An 18,670-nucleotide genomic window follows, 5' to 3' on the forward strand; every position below is an offset into this window, starting at 1 on the left:
CTCACAAAACAGGTGTTCTCATATGGTTCAACCTAATAGTTTGCTAAACCAACTATTCCCAACTGGTTTCTCACTTGATGAGCAGACATTGTCCCTGCTTAGAATCAGAGAGCACCTGAAACCCCCCAAAGAGCACTCAGAATCAAAATGAGCTTACAGTGGGTCCTACACTACGCAGGGACAGTCTTTTGAAAGGGTAGCAAGACATCATATTAAAGTTGGCATGGAACTTAGTAACAAAATCACTGACCTTCCTAAGGTACGGGGGCAGGCGGTAGAGACTAGACTCAAGGGAATGTCATTGATGGTTTAAGGTATATGACCTTTATCTCCTTCAAATAAAAGCAAATCTCTAAAGAGTGGGAACATTTAAGTCTGGATACAAGATTGCCTAGATACAAATGACATCTTAAAATTTTTTGCCATAGCTGACCCAAACTCAAACTAAAACATTAAGATTCAATTCTAATTAAGACCAGAGGGATATAGGAGACATAGTACAATGATTGGAGGGAATAATTATCCCCAAACCTGGCTATTCAAAAAATTAAATGAGACTTAGAAAACAACAATCAATTACCAAAGGCTTAAGTTAATCATAAATATCCGGGCACTGGGAATTTCTAATTATCATCAGTCACCCACCCACTGCTGCCGTCGAGTCGTCAGTAGGTGGGGAAAATCTCCAGAAATGCCTCCCACTTTTCCATGCACATATTATCTATTAGATACTGAAGCATTCCCCTGCCACAGACTCATGAAGGAAGAAGGCGAGAAAGAGGAGAACTGACAATCTCTTTGGATGAAGCCTGGGCAAACCTTCATTATAAGCTCAGAATTAGGGTACTTCTTTTTTTTTTTTTCTTTCTACAAACGTCTCTACAGTTAAGCTCTTCCCCTGTTACATGACTTTTCTTTTTTAATATTTTATTGTGGTTTTGGTGAAAGTTTACACAGCAAATTAGGTTCTCATTTAATAATTTCTAAACATATTGTTCAGTGACATTGGTAACATTTTCCACAATGTGTCAGCATTCTCATTATTTCAATTCTGGTTGTTCTATTTCCATTAATTTAGCTTCCCTGTCCCCTCTTACCTTCTCATCTTTGGTCTGGCGTAAATGTTTACCATTTGGTTTCATTTAGATGATTATTTAGAGGTGCACAGTGCTCACGGGTGATATTTATTTTATGAGCCAATCTGTCATTTGGCTGAAAGGTGACCTCTGGGAGTGATTTGAGTTCCAAGGTTAAAAGGTATCCCAGGGTGATAGTCTCAAGGGTTCCTCTAGTCTCTATCAATCCAATAAGTCTGGCCTTTTTGTAGGAATTTGAGTTTTGTTATACTTTTTTCTCCCATTCTATCCAGGATCATCTACTCTGTCCCTGGTTGGAACAGTTGGTAGGGGTAGCTGGGCACCGTCTAGTTCTTCTTCAAGGTAGGTGAAGCTGTCGTTCATGTAGACTATTAGTCCTGTAGACTAGTTTCTTCTTTAAGTCTTTGGTTTCCTTCTTTCTCTTTTGCTCCAGACAAGTAGAGACCAATAGTTGTATCTTGAATTGGGGCACTTCCACAAGACACAGAGGCTGGAAGCTACTGTTCTATATGCTGCCCTCTGGAGTCCTTGTCATACACATATGGGATATAGGCTGATTCCAGAATGCCCACTTTTAATGCTGCCTCTTGGTCTTTCTAGGGGCAAAGGTCCTCAAAAAACAAGTCCAGGAAGGTGCTTCAATCTGAAGATGCTATGACATGTTCAATCAGTATTAGGGACAACCAGACCCTGGGTCAGGCAGTATGTCATTTCTGAAATCATTTCCCATCTAACTTCTTTGCAATTTGAGAACCATGATAACCCCTTTGCACTCCATAGAATAGAACCTGGAGTTGAGAAGACCCACAAGGGTCTGGAAATTGGAGGTTCCTTTCAGGTATCAGGAGGTTCCCTCTGCTCTTCTTTGCTAACTTTCCTGGCATACGCAGACTGAAATGTTCTATGGTACCCTCTCATAACACATAATTTCTTTAGATTGGTTTCTTTTAAAATATACATACACTATAAAGCCATGTACCTTAGGCTGCAAAGGTTCTTTGGTTCCAGGCCCGGAAAATATGTTTTGTTTTGTTTTGTTTTTTAACTGTGCAGAAAAGGCTTTGTGGATGGATCAATTCAGCTCCAGATTCTGTGCCTCATATTTATTTGGAAATTGGGCACAACTGAATGGGAACAAGTGGCAGGCCCAGCCACACAGGTACATATCACATCTCCAAGACAAAAAAAAAAAAAAATCTGTGATCAACCTGCTTTCTTCTCCACTCACAGTTTTTTCTTGCTATTCCTCAGCAACAACTTTGACCAACGATTAGAGAAAATGGCTCATTAGAGTGATAATCACTTATTTTAAAATATTATTTATACTAGAACACCATTTCACCTCTTACCTCACGAGGAATTTCCCCCCCAATGTAAATCCACAGCAGGATCACAGTAGGCAGCTATTCTGATGGCAAGGATGCAATGACTATTTCTATAACAAAGACACGAATATGGCATTTCTAGGGCAAAGTCCAAAACTTATTCAACATTTCATAAGAAATGATTGGAAATCCGACGTTGGTTCTGCCTCATAAACACTCTGGAACAAAGACAATGAAATCACAGAAGATACTGGGACAGAAAGTAAAGAATCAGTCATTACTGAGTGTCTTAGGTGTATAATTTCCTGTTAGAGGCTGTTTAAGTTGTAATATGCCCTCCTCCCCCTCCAAAAAAAGATACTAGGAATTACAAAGTAGCACAGGTGATAGAAAATCAGTATGTCTTAGTTACCTTGTGTTGCTGTAACAAAACAAATGACAAGTGGCTGGCTTTAAAGGACAGAAACTTATTTTCTGACAGTTCAGAAGGTGAGAAGCCCAAATTCAGGTCATGGCTCTAGGAGGAGGTCTTTTCATGTCTATTTCAGCTTCTACTTGCCAGTAATCCTTGGAGTTTCTAAGTTTGTACATACTCTGTCATCTTTCTCTTCCTCCTTTGTGTCTATTCTGCTCCTTTTATAACTCAGATGTGATTAGGTATAGGATCCACCCTACACTGACTTCATTAGTGTAACAAAGGAAAACTTCTATTTCCAAACGGGATCATATTTACAGGTACAGGGGTAGAATTTCAACACATATATTAGTGGGACACAGTTCAATCCATAACACTATGTAAGAGCTTAAGCAAGAAAAAAGCCAAACTAGGATACTTTGAAATGACCCACTCTATCAGTGAGTGCTTTTTTAAACCTATGAATCCCAGGTAACCACTGGAAGTTAGCTGCCAGTTTAGGTGCGCACAAGGCAACAGACTTCTGTGTGCCCCAAACCAACATTACTGTTAGGCATCTTTGTCTTGTCCTGGCTTAAGAGAGAAAAGATAGGAAGGAAACAGACAGAGAGACAATGTCTTTTTATCCAATCTCTTCCTCCTACCCAACAGGTAATTTGAGTAAAAAAAGAAAAAAAAAAAAAGTCTTAGATAAGTTTCCAAAGGTTGTGTGATTGTTCAGGGTCAGGAGACAGAGAAAGGTAGGAGGGGTCCGCTGGGCAGTTCCCTGGGGGAGCCAATCTCTAAAATATCACTGGAATAAATTTTACAAAAGGATGCCAGTTAACTCAGGTTTCCATACATCACTCTGACATAAATGACAAGGCAGCACCTTTGATTGGGAATTAAAAAAAACAAAAACAAAACAAACCCAAACTAAAAAACAAGCAAACACTCTTCACCATGCTGCTCTATTGGTTGAGAATTTATGTGACACAGGCAGTTAGCTTCAGCACTAGACAGGCAGTGAGTTAAAATTTTGGATTCAAATAATGCATAACGTACTGGTATTTACAGGGATTCTTTTTATTTAAGCATAACCTGAAAATCCCACTGCCGTCAAGCTGATTCTGACTCATAGAGACCCTATAGGACAGAGTAGAACTGCCCCATAGAGTTTCCAAGGAGTGGCTGGTAGATTCTAACTGCTGCCTTCTTGGTTAGCGCTGAGCTCTTAACCACTGTGCCACGAGGGCTCCATTTAAGTATAAAACCATTTAATATATTTCTGTGACAAATTGTTCTGTTTGTAAAATTACAGAAGAAATCTGAAGAGATAGCAAGAGCTACAGAAAAGTGGGCTACAATTTACCAGTTCTTTTAAGAGCACTTCTGCTGACAGTCATGAATTATTATGTGAATCTGTTTTGTATATTAATATAAAAATCATCTTCCCTTTGGCCTCATTGAATAATAGAGAGAGCACTGCTTTGAAGGGGTGTCCAATTACCAGCCTGCCCAAGTGGAACACTCCGGATGTAGTAGAAGATCTGCTTTACAGTGAACCAAAGCAAGTGCAGAAACCCTGGTTAAAAGCATCATGAAATGGACAAGAAAAACAAAGACCTGGGTTTGAAGAACAGGTAACTCCAGCCACAGAAGGGTCTCTGTGGTTATTATGGAAGGATTCTCACCCCACCCACAGTGTCTCATTGCCGCCAACTTAATCTCTTCTCTCCCTTCTCCTCTCTCCATACCTGCCTCCCAAGTTGTGATTCTAGACATAGGAACCAACATCAGCAGTTTGGAGCAGGAGAGTACACATTACAACTCTGAGCTTTTCTCAGAATAACATTGATTTGTAACGATCAGGTTCCCTAGTACTCTTAGAACTGTCAGCTTTTGAAAATGAAAAATGCTTTTACAAAATGCCTGAGGGTCTAACCTCTACTTATAATATGGTTTCCATAGTAAAATTTGTTCTCAGTTCCAGCCAACCATGTTATAAATGGACTTTAGGCCTGCAGGCCATTTGTAAATTGGCCACAGCCTGTAATATTTTGTCAGAGGCATGAGTTCATGTAGGGTTTAGGAACTTTTGGGAAAAAGCTGTGGGAGGATGAATTTGGCTGTGAGGTGCTGGATTGTTTGGTGGGAGGCAAGAGGTTGAGACAAGGAGACCAATTAAAAGGCTATTACTCTCCTAATTTCCTCTTCATCTAGCTCATTGCTATGTATAAAAAGTGGGCTGATTTTTGTGTGTTGACCTTACATTCTGCCACTTTGCTGAATTCATTTATTAACTCCAGTAGCTTTCTTCTGGATTCTTTGCAGTCTTCTATATGTAGGATCATGTCATCTGCAGACAGGGATAATTTTACTCCTTCCTTCCAGTTTGGATGTCTTTTATTTATTTTTCTTGCCTAATTGCTCTGGCTAGAATTTCCAGTACTATATTGAATAGTAAAGATGAGAGCAGACACCCTTGTCTTGTTCGGATCTTAAGGGGAATGTTTTCAGTCTCTCCACTGAGTATGATGTTAGCTGTAGGTTTTTCATAAGTGCCCTTTATCATATTGAGGAATTTCTCTCCTTATCTTATTAAGTGTTTTTATTATGAAAGGTTTCTGAATTTTGTCAAAAACCTTCTCTGCATCGATTGAGAAGATCATGTGCTTTTTTCATTTGTGCCATGATTGATGCAACAGGCTTCATTGAACTGTACAAGTGAAAATGTTCAATTGGCAAATGTTGTGTTACTTATAATCTTATAACAAAAAAAATATTCTAAAGGCTACTGCTAAATGTGTGGCAGTAGGAATGGAAAAGAAAGGAAAATGTTAAGAGTTTGCCAAGTAAGTCTAGGACTATATGATTATTTGTGGGGGCTGGGAAGAGGGCAGAAGTAAAAGAGTTAAATATTACTTTGAAGCTTCCCCCCCGCCCCGGTAATTGTTTATTGAGATAAAATTCAAATAGCATAAAATTCACTGTTTTAAAGTATACCATTCAGTAGTTTGTAGTATATTCACAATGTTGTCCAACCATCACCATTATTAGAATTCTAGAATAATCTAGAATATTCCCATTGCCCCCAAAAGAAACTCTATACCTGTTGACAGTCACTCCCAATTCCCCCTTCTCCTATCTGCTGGCAACCAGTAATTTACTTCTGTCTCCATGTATTTGCCTATTCTGGACACCTCATGAAGCCCTCGTGGCACAGTGGTTAAGTGCTTGGCTGCTAACAGAAAGGTCGGAGGTTTGAACCTGCCAGCCGCTCTGCAGGAGAAAGATGTGGCAATCTGCTTCCACAAAGATGTACAGCCTTGGAAACCCTAAGGGGAAGTTCTACTCTGTCCTATGTAGGGTCACTAGTCACTATGAGTCGGAATTCAAATCGACGGCAATGGGTTTGATTTTGGGGGGGCTGCCTCTCATAAGTGGAATCATAAAATATATGGCCTTCGTGTCAGGCTTCTCTCACTTAGCATACGGTTTTTAAGGCTCATCCATGTGGCAGCATGTATCAGTACTTTATTCTTTTTTATGGCTGAGTAATATCTCATTGTATGGATATACCACCTTTTGTTTATCCATTCATCAGTTGATGGGCATTTGGGCTGTTTCTGGTTTTGGCTATTATGAATAATTGTGTTATGAACATTCATGTACAAGTTTTTGTGTGGGTATATATTTTTTAATTCTCTTGGATGTATACCTAGGAGTGGAATTGCTGAGTCATATGGTAACTCCACATTTAAATTTTTAAGGAATTGTCAAAATGTTTTCCACATCATCTGTACAATTTTACATTCCTATTAGCATTGTGTGAGGGTTTCAACTTCTCTACCTTCTTGCCAACATTTGCCATTTTAAGTTTTAAAACTTGATTTTATTATAGCCATCTTAGTGGGTGTGAAATGTGTTGATTGGCATTTCCCTAATGACTAATGTCATCTGCATATCACAGGTTGTTAATGAGTCTTCCTCCAGTCCTGGTGCCACATTCTTCATATAATCAAGCTTCTCTGATGGTTTGCTCAGCATACAGGTTCAATAAGTATGGTGAAAGGATACAACCCTGATGCATACCTTTTCTGATTTTACACCAGGCAGTATTCCCTTGTTCTGTTCAAACGACTGCCCCTTGGTCTACATACAGGTTCCACATGAGCACAGCTAAGCATTCTGAAATTATCATTCTTTTCAATTTTATTCATTGTTTATTATGATCCACACAGTTGAATGCCTCTGCATAGTCAATAAAACACAGGCAAACATCTTTATGCTATTCTCTGCTTTCAGCCAGGATCCATCTGTCATCAGCAATGATATCCCTCATTCACGCACTCTTCTGAATCCAGCTTGAATTTCTGGCAGTTCCCTGTTGGTGTACTCTTGCAACTGTTTTTTTTGTTTTTATCTTCAGCATAATTTTACTTGCGTGTGATATTAATGATATTGTTTGATAATTTCCACATTCTGTTGTATCACCTTCCTTTGGAATAGGTACAAGTATGGATCTCTTCCAGTTGGTTGGCTGGGTAGCTATCTTCCAAATTTCTTGACATTGACGAGTGAGTGCTTCCAGCACTGCATCCGTTTGTTGAAACATCTCAATTGGTATTCTGTCAACTCCTGGAGCCTTGTTTTTCACTAATGCATTCAGGGCAGCTTGGACTTATTCTTTCAGTACTATCAGTTCTTCATAATATGCTACCTCCTGAAAATGGTTGAACTTTGACCAATTCTTTCTGGTACAGTGACTCTGTGCATTCCTTCCATCTTTTTATGCTTCCTGCATCGTACAACAGTTTACTTGTAGAATCCTTCACTATTGCAACTCAAGACTTGAATCTTTACTTCAATTCTTCTGGCTTGAGAAATGCCAAGTGTGCTCTTCCATATTGGTTTTCTAACTCCAGGTCATTTCACATTTCATTATAATATTTTACTTTGTCTTCTCAAGTCACCCTTTGAAATCTTTTGCACACCTTTTTTACTTCATCATTTCTTCCATTTTCTTCAGCTTCTCTGCATTCAAGAGCAAGTTTCAGAGTCTCTTCTGACATTTATTTTGGTCTTTTCTTTCCTTCCTGTCTTTTCAATAACCTCTTGCTTTCTTCATGTATGATGTCCTTGATGTCATTCCACAACTCATCTAGTTTCCGGTCATTAATGCTCAATGCATCAAATCTATTCTTGAGATGGTCTCTGAATTCAGGTGGGATATGCTCAAGGTTGTACTTTGGCTCTTGTGGACTTGTTTTAATTTTCTTCAGCTTCAACTTGAACTTGCATCTGAGTAATTGATGGTCTGTTCTGCAGTTGCTAGCCTTCTGAATGATGATATTGAGCTTCATCATCTCTTCCCACAGAAATGGTCAATTTGATTCCTATGTATTCCATTCAGTGAGATCCACATGTATAGTAGCCATTTATGTTGTTGAAAAAAGATATTTCCAATGAAGAAGTTGTTGGTTTTGCAAAATTCTATCATCAGATGTCCAGTATCATTTGTATCACTAAGGCCATATTTTCCAGCTACTACTCCTTCTATTTTGTTTTCAACTTTCACAATCCAATCACCAGTAATTATCAATGCATCAATATGCAGATGACACAGCCTTGCTTGCTGACAGTGAAGAGGACTTGAAGCACTTACTGATGAAGATCAAAGACTACAGTATGGATTATACCTCAACATATAAAGAAAACAAAAATCCTCGCAACTGGACTAATATGTAGCATCATGATAAACAGAAAATGCTGCAGTTGTCTAGGATTTCATTTTACTTGGATCCACAATCAACAACCATAAAAGCAGCAGTCAAGAAATCAAATGACATATTGCATTGGGCAAATCTGCTGCCAAAGACCTCTTTAAAGTGCAAAGATGTCACCTTGAGGACTAAGGTGTGCCTGACCCAAGCCATGGTATTTTCAAGGCCTCACATGCATGCGAAAGCTGGACAATGAATAAGGAAGACTAAAGAAGAACTGATGCCTTTGAATTATGGTGTTGGTGAAGAATATTGAATATACCAAGGGCTGCTAAAAGAATGAACAAATATATCTTGGAAGAAGTATAGCCAGAATGCTCCTTAGAAGCAAGGGTGGCGAGACTACATCTCACATACTTTGGACACGTTATCAAGAGGGATCGATCCCTGGAGAAGGACATCATTTTTGTAGAAGGTCAGTGAAAAAGAGGAAGACCCTCAATGAGACGGATCGACACGGTGGCTGCAATGGGCACAAACATAACAATGATTGTGAGTGTGGCACAGGACCAGGCAGTGTTTTGTTCTCTTGTACATATCGGAACCGACTTGACGGCACCTAGTAACAACAACAGGCTTTTATCAGATATAGGATTTGCAATCATTTGCTCATTTTCTGTGGTTTGTCTTTTCACTGTCTTGAAAGTGTTCTTTGATGCACAGACATGTTTAATTTTGATGAAGTCCAATTCATTTATTTTTTTCTTTGGTTGTTTATGTTCTTGGTGTAATATTTAGGAAACTCTCTGAATTCGAGGTTAGAGAGATTTACAACTATTTTTCATTCCAGAGTTTAATAGTTTCAGCTGTTACATTTAGGTCTCTGATCGATTTTGAGTTACTTTTTGCATATGGTGTGAAATAGGAGTCCAAATTCATTCTTTTGCAATTGGAGATCCATTTGTTCCAGCACAATTTGTTGAAAAGATTATTCTTTCCCCATTGAATTGTCTTGACACTCTTTTTGAAAACTCAGTTGACCGTACATGTTTGTTATTTCTGGACTCTCAGTTCCATTCCATTAATTTATATGTCTATCTTTATTCTAGTACCACACTGTCTTGATTACTGAAGCTTTGTAGTTAAGTTTTGAAATTGGGAACCATGAATCTTCCAACTTTGTTCTTCTTTTTCAAAAGTGTTTTGACTATTCTTTGTCCCTTGTGTTTACATTAGAATTTTAGGGTTGTCTTGTCCATTTCTGCAAAAAAGCGTAGTTAGAATTTGAAGCTCTTTTAAAGCCCTCTTTGCAGATGATAGCATGGTGGTGGATAAAAAACAATGATGAGAGTGAAGAGACCTCAGTTCTGACCTGTCAGGTCAGTTATGACCTCCGTGAGTCTCTTTTCTCTTTTTCCTGGTACAAAGTAAGAGGATGATTTCTAATATTCAGATCCGAGATTTCAGCATTCTAAGAAAAGTACAAACTAATTAGTTATAAAGAAACTTTTAAATGCCTGTTTTTAGAGTTAGCCAGAAAGAAAATGCACAGTAAGAAAAAGGTTTAGTCTAGAGTCCCAAGGAACTCCAACATTTAATAGTTAGATTGAGAATAAAAAGCCTGTAAAGGAATCTAATGATCAGTTTCTAGAGATGTAGGAAGAAAACCAGGGAAGTGTGGAGTCATGGAAGCCAGTGGATAAGATTATTTCAAGACAGAGGGAGTGGTCAACAGGGCTGATGTTGCCGAGTATGGAGTGAAATGGAGACTGTAAAATATCTATGTTTGAACAGAGGTCTCTGGTGACCTTGGTGAGAGTATTTGGTGGAATTATAGTGTGAGAAGCTAGATTGGAGAAGACTGCGGAATGAGTAGAAAGTGAAGAAATGGAGGCAGTGAGTGTGGATAACTACGTAGTTAGAGAAACTTGGAGAGAAATAGTGGTAGCTGGAGGAGGAGTCAAGAAAGCTTTTGTTTTGTTTCATTTTTTAAATGAGAAAGACGATGCCAGGTTAAATGCTAATGGAAAGGAGCCAATAGGGAAAAGCCTAGTGACATCAGGGAGAGAGAGGATGAAGAAGACCATAAGATGCATTAAAGGATGGAAGGGAATAGGACTCAGCCCTCAGGTGGAGGGATTGGCCTTAGATGAGGACACTCACTTCCCTGCAATAGGAGCGGAGGAGGAGACGGTGGGTGAAGATGCAAGTAGGTCTGTAGAAGCTGAAGCAATGCCAGCTGTAGAAAGCTGACAGCTTTCATACTCTGAGGAGAAACAGGCAATGTCATGTGCTGGGAAAGAAGGAGACTTGGAAAAGGGGAGTTCGTGAAGAAAGTTTGACATAGAGACTCCAGGGTGTAGGAGAACAAGATGAATTGAAAAACCCTGGAGGAGTTCCAGGCACCACTGAGGCCCCGAACAAGGATGGTGACATGAATTTATAGTGACCTTCATCCACAGGGCTATGCAATTTTTCCCAGCTGCCTCCACAGCCTGGATGCAGGGCCCGAGAGCCCACCCCTGGCAGAGGCTGACTAGGTCTCTGAAGTGCTCCTGATGCCCGGACAACTGGCCGGGCCCACTAGTCAGCTCTAGTTTTTATGCCTATCATTTCCGAGCTCCTTTACTAACTGCCTGGCAGCTCTGCATTCCACTGCCGCATTTGTCACTGTCAGACTCTCCCTCGGAGTGGCACACTTTGTTGAAAAGAAGAGAAATGCTGAACCACTATTTTTCTCCAAAGAAAACATCCTTTGGGCTCTAAACCTTCTTGTCAGAGCTAATGATGCTGCCACCTTGATAATAAATTTAAAATTTTGGTAGACATTGGTACCACTTGGCAATACCTGACATAATACAATTTCATAGCTTTTGTTTTGCTTATCAAAGGAAAATTGAAGTAATGAATTACTGAAATAATTACCCTTCCCATCTTCCTTCAGTGTTCTCCAGATTCAACACGCTGTCATACATAATGAATTATATTTCATTTACTCTTTACTGCTATGCAATGTGGATAGCTTGGTACTCGTTTCTAATGTCCTTAGCTATTTCTCCGTGTATACGGAATTACTGATGATGCTCCTACACATTTTATTGGAGTCTTCTAAAATAGCTATTCTTATCATTCTCACTTTATCAGCTCAATGTGCTTAGACTGCATGATATTAATTTTCACTAAGACAGGTTTCTTTGTAAATATTCCCGTGTTTTTGTATGTGTACTAAAATACATGCTCTTTCTAAGCAACAAGGCCCACAGAGACCACTTCCTTCAGTTTGCCCCATAATAAAGTGAGGTCGCTAATGTTGTTGACTAATTCTTCTCTAACCAATCTGTCGGTGTTTCTTTTGTTAAGATATTTCTTCACCAAGATCCATTCTTGGTTCATTCGTTTGTCTAAATCACTTGCCTACACTGTTTTAGCCACCGATTTGAAGCATATGTCTCTCAGAGTTATATCATTAACTTCTCAATTTATCTTTCATCATTTAATTTCCATGTTTTAAGTAATCTCTCATCCGTGCCATGTAAAACTACCTTCTTTCTGATTCTCACATCCTCATCACCACTATTTTCCTAGATTTCGGGATAATGTCTTCCCCACTCTCTGGTCCCACCATCAACAAACTCAAGACTAGCCTCCTGGTCAGCATCCCCTTGGACTCTGTTGCTTTTAGCTTCAGCTCTGCCTCAAACTACCCTAGATGTGGTGGCAGAAGTTTCTTCACCCAGGGTCACCTATTTTATTTCTCAGACTCCTGCATTGGCTTCTGATTGCCTTTCTCCCTACGTGAAACTCTATCAGGCACTTTAAATGTCTTTGTCCTAATCTCATTCAGTTTCCAAAGACATTTCCAATTCAATTAAATAAAGGGGCACGGCATCTAATTGTGGACTTTCTTTCTCCACACTCTGAATTTTCTCCATTTTTCCAAAAAGTATCGCCTCCTGCCTCTGGGAAATCACGAGTCGTGATTCCTTTAAAGTTCTGCTTGAACTTCACTTCTCTCTTACCTGCCTTCTCTGACTAGCCCCACTGGGGCTCCAGGGTGCGTATAAATCATCCCACCCCCACCACTCTTCAGCTTTCTACAAACTTGGATAACCAGGAATCGTGTTGGTTGAGTCGGTCATGATGATGGTTACAGATTGTGTCATTTGTGTTCTAGGTCTATATGTCTATCTGCCTGGTTCTCTCCATTATATGACAAATTCCTTGAGGGAAGCTGCCTCCTCTGGTGTTGCTTTTGGGAGTGCCCAGAGTTGAATCATTATTAATGACAATGAAAACAAAAGAGAAAATGTTTGATATGTGCAAAGGAGAAGGTACAGAGGAGATAAGAGGTGGTAGTGAAAAAGGAACTGGACTAGCAGTCCGGAGACAAGTTTCTGCCACCAGCCAGCTAGGTGACCTTGACTTACATTATAAAGGGAACACTGTGGGGGCGGGGGGCATCTATTTGTAGAGAGCAGAGTGACAACTAACACCTGTGGAGAGGGTGACTACCAAACCATGGGACTAGAGGGAAGCTTCTTAAAATACAGCAAAGATACTAATAGGAGGACCTGGCTTTATTTTTCTCTGTAGCACTAAATGCTACATAATGCCCTATATATTTAGTTGTATGTTTGCTTAATGTCTCCCTCCATCCACTCACAAGGTCAGTGACTTTGCTCTGTTCACTGCATTATCTCCATTGGTGTCTAATGGATGCTTAGAAAACATCTGTTAATGAAGAATTGGCATAAGCAATTGTCACTAACAGGAATCCTATGTTTGTATCTGAATGAAGACAGAAGGAAACATGTGACCATAGAAAGATCCTTTTATTATGTGCAACCTTCTTCTGAGACAAATAAATGTAAACTCAGAGCATGGTTATTTAGACAAGACAGAAAAAAATACAAAATAAGCTACCACTATTACGCTTGTCCTATTAGTCTGGAGGTCCCTGAGTTAGCAGCAGCACATAAAGCTGTCAAGCACCCTGCAATAGATATTGCTGTTGAGTTAATGTTAGCAGTCACAGACATAAATCTGACTCTGAACACAATTATTTCAACTCAGATACATTGTTGTCAGCTCCCTCATTCATGATTCAAGCAACTGCACTTTATTATCCTCCCAATTCTCTTTTCTACCCAGGCCTACAAATTGTGTCCTTCAGAGTATAACGAAACTTTATTGACTAAAGACAGGAGAGTCTTTTAATTCCCACAACTTGGGCAACTAGTCTACAGTCTTAAAAGCAGAACGGGTAGTCCACGCCACTCATTAAATACTAAGGAGAAATACCAGTAGGAGGACAGAGTTGGGAAGGAAACCGAAGTTATCCAGGATCAGAAAGTCTATTGTTGTTATTAACATATTTTATTCAGAAGTTGCAATTATTTTAAAGCATCCTGCTTTTTCCTCACAAGGCTTCACCTATTCAATGAAAAATTGCACACTGATAGATATGCAGAACACGTAGTATTTATTAAATATTTCTGAAAATGTTATTAATCGCAACTACCACGGTGAAAATCATAGAGCAGATAGATGTTGACTGATAATTTCTATTTGTCCCACTACTGCTCTATACTTGTCAGCTCTGACTCATGGCAGCCTTGTGTACAACAGAACAAAATTCTGCCCGTCCTGCACCATCTTCATGATTGTTGGGATGTGAGTCCACTGTTGCAGCTGTTGTGTCAATCCACCTCAGAAGGGTTTCCCTCATTTTCACTGATTCTCTACTTTACCAAACATGATGTCCTTTTCTAGAGACTGGTTTTTCCTGATGATGTGTTCAAAGTAAACAGTACACTTACTACAGCAAGAAAAATGGCAGATTTTGAAACACATTAATTTGGTCATTTAAGGACACTCATTCCATCCACTGACTCACAGCCTCTCTGTCAGGTGTGTAGATACAGCAGAGAGTGACATGAACACAGTCATTCCTCATGAAGCCCTGACGGGCGCATCCTTTCTGAAAATGATTCTAAGGTAAGCACCGTGAGAGTAGAGGGTTTTGACTGTTTTGCTCTCTGAGGTATCCCAAGCTCCTTGAACAGTGCCTGGCACATAGGTCCTCAGTAAATATTATTTGAATGAATAAATAAAGCATTTACCCAGCACCTGGTACATAGTGAGTACTCACTGTTAGTTGCTATAGTGACGAATTTCTCGGTTTGTAATGTCCCTAGGCCCTGCTGGGTCTGATTTCCAGTTCCATTTAAAGAAAAAGGCAGTATTGCGACAATTCCTTTAGATGTAATCCTGAATGCACAGTACATTTGCTGTATACATAATAAAATGGAGTCCCTGGGTGGTGCAAGTGGTTAATGTACTCAACTGCTAACTTAAAGGTTGGAGGTTCGAATCCACCCAGAGGTGCCTCAGAAGAAAAGCCTGGTGATCTATTTCTGAAACATCAGCCATTGAAAACTTGATGGAGCACGGTTCTACTCCAACACTCATGGGGCTGCCATGTGTCAGAGTCAACTTGACTACAACTAGTATGGTATAGTAAGAGCAACTGTATCTGACAGAGGCATAAGAGTCTGTCAGATACCTGCAGGGCTTCTATGTGAGACAGGTGACTTCTGTGGGTGTATTTCCTCATCTCCCGAAATGGGAGGTTTGCACGTAAGCTCTTAGGTCCTTCACAGCTCTAATAGTCTTTGATAAAAACCTGTGTAGATCTAGAAGGTTGAGAGGAGCATTAACTGGTTCATTTTAGGTGATCACCACATATGATTGGTCATGCAGTAACATAAAAAAGATGGTAATTATAACATTAAGAGAAGACTACAGGAAATAGTAGACAAGTTCTTTATGTATGGAAAAATAGAAAAAGATGTTAACTAAAGTTGGTTGTTAGAACAATTTTATGGACCTGATTAGGTAAAAATACATTTGGAAAGGATCTGAAAGTTAATTAGAAACAAATTGGGGACACACCCAATATAAGATTCTGTTGTATTTGTCTACGGAAGACAGGAATAATATAGATCTGTTGACCATATTTTCTAAATCAGAAATCAGTCAACATGATCTGAAACCTGGAAAAGATATTTGGAATATGGATTTTATTTTTGAAAATCTTGGCTACATGGCTGGCATACACATAAGTAAGTTCCTCTGTATATAGAAAGAAGTAAATAATTTCAAAGGCTACAGAGAAGTGAAGACATAAGGATATGCTTTCTATTTGGTGCGCTGTGCTTTTATGTAAGTCGAGTGTAAGAGTAGCTGGGTGTCCAGCCTGTGGCCTCCTCAGTGTCCACCCAGCCAGAGCTGGCAGGGCAGGCCTTTCAGGAACCTCTCTACCTAAAGGAGGTCCAGAAACTTTTGGGAAATGAACTATAATGCACCCTTTCACATGAGGATGCTGAAGTACACATACACTCACACTTGCACACACTCACACCCACACATTCACACTTACACCCCCCACACACACGCTTTTCTGACTTGTTTCCTACTTCTTTTCCCCTTGCGCAGCCTTCTCCACCACACTGGCCTCTGTGGCATTCCTCAAACACATCAGGCCTGCTCTGGCCTCAGGGCTTCTGCTCTTCTGTTCCCACTGCCTGGAATGCTCTTCCCCAGATAGCAGCATAGCGGTATCCTCCACCTCCTTCATGGCTCTTTTGAAATGCCTCCTTAGCGATGCCTTTGTGACCATGCTATTAAGGGAACTTTACTCCCCTTCCCTGCTTTACTTTTCTGCACAGCCCATATGGTCATCTGACATGAATTATCTTATTTAGTAGTTTATTGTCTGTCCCTCCCACTAAACTATAACCTCCTTGGGGGCATGCATTTTTGTCTATTTTTTTCACTGCTGCATCTCCAGTTTCTAGATTAGTGGCTAACATGTAGGTGTAGGTGAAACTCCGGCACATTTGTTGAGTGAATGAATGAATGTATATAGATCATCTGGCCTTGTCTTTTTTTAATTGTCAAAAATGGAATATCTAATATTTGCTATCATAGATATAATCAATTTGGATCATGCCAGAAATAAGTTTACTTTAAAAATCATAGTATGTTTAATTAATATTAATTATGATTCCAGGAAAGTGCCCTAGACTTATGCAGTGATATTCATTAGTGGAGCCCTAATCCCTTCTTGTTGATGAGCAAAAAGACAGGCAGCTCCATCAGCTCAAGGCTATGTGGTAAGAATTTTCTAGTCCTGAGGCCTGGGCTGAAAGCATGATCCAACATAGGAGGGAAAGAGGAATAGAATAAAAGAAGTAAGGTGTTAGAGGTCTGGAGAGGTTCTAGGAGATCATTCTTCAAGCCTAATCCCTCCTAGGTTCCAATAGGTTCTATAACTTGGTCAAGAAAGTGTTGGGTGGGGCTGGGGTGGTGTGGGGCAATAGGCTACATTTGTGTGATCCTGAGCCAAAAGTTTACTCTGGATTCTGATATTTAACTCCAGTCTTGGAAAGACTGGGAGTTGTTCATATAGTGACAGACCTCTACTCTCCAGCAGGGGAGGGGCATTGATGGTTCAGTGGTAGAATTCTCGCCTTCCATGCGGGAGACCTTGGTTCTATTCCCAGTCAATGCACCTCTGTGAAGTCACCACCCATCTGTCAGTGGATGCCTGCGTATTGCTATGATGTTGAACAGGTTTCGGTGGTGCTTCTAGACTAAGACAGACTAAGAAGAAAGGCATGGAAATCTACTTCTGAAAATCAGCCAGTGAAAACCCTATGGATCACAACTCAATGGATCATGGACATGGCACAGAACAGGCCAACGTTTTGTTCCTGTGCACGAGGTCATCAGTTTCGTTCCACTGTACATGTATTGGGGGCCAACTCCACAGCAGCTAACAACAGTACTCTCCAGCAGGTGTTTCTCTACAAAAAACTTGAAGCAAACTTTGTTTTCATTCTAGGCGATCACATTGCCCCCTAGGCAATTAAATATACCCTTTGCTTGAGCTAAGCTGTGAAACCACAAACAAGCCATTTCAGTCTGGGAGTCTCTACAATCAGTGGTTTTAAGTGTGGCAGTGCAGACTGGGCCTGGGTAGTTGATGTTCCTCTCTGCAGGAGCCTGTTGACCCTTTGAGTCTTGAGTGCCAAGGCTCCATCCTGAATATCTGCTGGACTGTGAGAAAGTCTTATTAATTGAGCAAGTGAGAAGGGCTGTGGGGTGGGAGCATGCAGAGGAGGGAAGCAGGAGAAGACTGAGGAGATGGAATCCTTCACTGACCTCCCCTGCGGAAATTGACTACTGTACTGGGTCTTCTATGTGTCTAACGCACTTTGTTCCTACTTCTATCATTGCCGCTACTGGGCCTACTTCTATTACACGGAGAGCTAGCATGGCTTCTACTACAGCTCAGGACAGCTTTGGTTGTTAACATGTTAGACTCCCATGAGGCAAGGCGAAGGGCTAATTACCCATTTTTTGCATCCTTCTCAGCTTCTCTGACTGTGTCTGGTCCATAGTACTTTGCTGAACTTTCCTTAATAAGCAAGTTTCAAGAGGGAGCCAAAGACCAGAAGTCAAGGACATGAGGATATTCACTATCTCTCAAAGTTTGGTGCACGCAGAAATTTTCAGATTGAATCCCATGTTCACTAATGGCTTACCTTACATATTTAGAGATGTTTCCTTTTCATTTCTGATTGAACTTCAGTTGGCAGAGGCTCCTGGCACTATTACGTTTTTATGTCTCCCTTCCAATTTCACAATCAAATACTTACTTATAAAATGCTTAAGCATTCCTAAGAGAGGCTTGGTTTTTGTAACGTGAGTAAATATTACTTAGTTTATCTCTCAGTTACCTGAAGCCAAGCCAAGAATTTGGGAATATGCAAAGCCCACCTCTGGCAGCCAAACAGGTATTTCCAAGACCTTGCACTAAAACCCATGTACTTTGTTTGCAGGTAAATGGCAGAGGCCACCCCAAAATGGCTGGCCACTATGTGGCTTAAAACAACAATAATTGTGTTTCCTCATGATTCTGTGGATTAACAATTGGGGCTAATCCTTCTGGGCAGTCCTTCTGTTGGTTTGGCCTTGGGTCATGCCTGTGGCTATAGTCATCTGGCCGTTCAGCCAGGGCTGGATGGTCTAAGATATCCACACTCACTTGTCTGGTAGTTG

General features: G+C 40.2%; 1 protein-coding gene and 1 non-coding gene across 2 annotated transcripts in view; one reads left to right on the top strand and one right to left on the bottom strand.

The window, feature by feature from the left end:
• The window catches only part of SLC35F3 (solute carrier family 35 member F3), a 443,055-nt gene that overhangs the window by 275,890 nt on the left and 148,495 nt on the right, over positions 1-18,670 (bottom strand). The window lies entirely within an intron of this gene.
• Positions 17,047-17,117, top strand: TRNAG-UCC (transfer RNA glycine (anticodon UCC)). Its single transcript has one exon. It is a non-coding gene; the product is annotated as a tRNA-Gly (tRNA).

This window comes from Trichechus manatus, unplaced genomic scaffold (assembly GCF_000243295.1).
Source record: "Trichechus manatus latirostris isolate Lorelei unplaced genomic scaffold, TriManLat1.0 scaffold00021, whole genome shotgun sequence".
In the NCBI taxonomy this organism is placed as follows: Eukaryota; Metazoa; Chordata; class Mammalia; order Sirenia; family Trichechidae; genus Trichechus; species Trichechus manatus.